Consider the following 1,708-nt stretch of genomic DNA (forward strand, 5'->3'; position numbering starts at 1 on the left):
TATTATGAGTGCTACATGGAAGTAACTCATTCCTATTAGGGTAAAAAGCACCCCGTCTTCAGGCCCCAAGTGGCCATCGGGACCATCCGACCGCCGTGTCATCCTCAGTTGAGGATGCGGATAGGAGGGGCATGTCGTCAGCACACCGCTCTCCCGGTCGTAATGATGGTTTTCTTGACCGGAGCCGCTACTCTTCGGTCGAGTAGCTCCTCAATTGGCATCACGAGGCTGAGTGCACCCCGAAAACTGGCAACAGCGCATGACGACCCGGATGGTCACCCATCCAAGTGCCAACCACGCCCGACAGCGCTTAACTTCGGTGATCTCACGGGAACCGGTATATCCACTGCGGCAAGGCCGTTTCAGTAGGGTAAGCAGATTAAAAAATAAGCTTTTGGCATAAGCAGCCACCTTGGCCACATTCCCCGATAAGTACCGTGATCACTTTGCCCGATAGGATGCCATGTCGGCATTAATGGTTCACAGATCAAACTATCAAAGCAAAGAAACAACGAGGAACTACAATAATTACAAACTAAAAGATACTGTTAAAACATATACGTTGCAGAAACAGTACGGGGGACGTTCAATACGTAATGTATCACGTTTTTTTCTCGGCCAATTTCAGTTGGAAAAATTCGGAATTTGTTGAGGGAAATCGTGGAAAAAATTTCCCGCTTCAGTCCCAGTAGTTTGATTAAGTTTCGATCGGTGATGGTGCTGTACGTAGCCTTCAAAATGGTGTCTGTAACGTAGGTGCGTTTCAAACAGCGAGCTGCCACTGAATTTCTGTTGACGGAGACTCAGAGCATCGCAGATATTCGTAGGCGCTCGCAGAATGTCTACGGAGATCTGTCAGCGAACAAAAGCACGGTGAGTCGTCGGGCGAGGCGTCTGTCGTCATCGCAACAAGGGGGCGCAAACCTGTCGGATCTCCCACGTGATGGCCGACCGCAAACTGCTGTGACTCCTGCAATGCCGCAACGTGCGGACACTCTCAATCGGTGTGATCGACTGATCACAATCAAACACCTCGCTGCTCACTAGACGTCTCCGTTGATAGTGCTGACACACTCGTCCACCAGTTGCGATACTGCTGTGTGTCTGAGAAGGACTGTGTGTAAACTATTGAGGCTCTAATACGTGTACCATAGAGGCCTATAACGTCCTTGCCTAAAGTCGTAATAACGATGAGCGCACCTTATTCCATTAGGCATGAAGACAAACTCTCTGTATGCATCCCTAAATTGTGCGATAAGTTGTTGCAAATTAGGCTTGTAGTACCACAATTCTTCTATGAGGGCGGTTCAGAAAGTAACCTCCGATCGGTCACAGTACGGGTTGGGGGGGAGTAGCGACGCCATCTGTGCGTTCACGCACTCAACAGGTCAGTCGGCATCAAGCCGTGGTCGAGTGAACGTCGTACCTGCGCTAGTTTAGTTTTTGTGGCAGTTTGAAATGTGTGCTGCAATAGAAAACGCCGCCAAATGTGAAGTGCGTGCTGTCATAAGGTTTTTTACAGCCAAAGGATATTCTGCAGCAGCTATTCGTCGTGAGCTTTGTGCCGTGTACGGACCGAGAGTTATGAGTGAAGGAGTTGTCCGTGAATGGGTACGTTTATTTAAAAGTGGACGAGAAAACGTTCATGATGAAGAGAGGAGTGGTAGACCATCATTGGTGACTGACGAACTCGTTCAAACAGTTGATG

General features: G+C 48.9%; 1 pseudogene; it reads right to left on the bottom strand.

Moving 5' to 3' along the window:
• Positions 1 to 247: 247 nt before the first annotated feature.
• On the bottom strand, positions 248 to 365 carry LOC126109981 (5S ribosomal RNA; annotated as a pseudogene).
• Between the last annotated feature and the right edge of the window lie 1,343 nt (positions 366 to 1,708).

This window comes from Schistocerca cancellata, chromosome 12 (genome assembly GCF_023864275.1).
Source record: "Schistocerca cancellata isolate TAMUIC-IGC-003103 chromosome 12, iqSchCanc2.1, whole genome shotgun sequence".
Classification (NCBI taxonomy): Eukaryota; Metazoa; Arthropoda; class Insecta; order Orthoptera; family Acrididae; genus Schistocerca; species Schistocerca cancellata.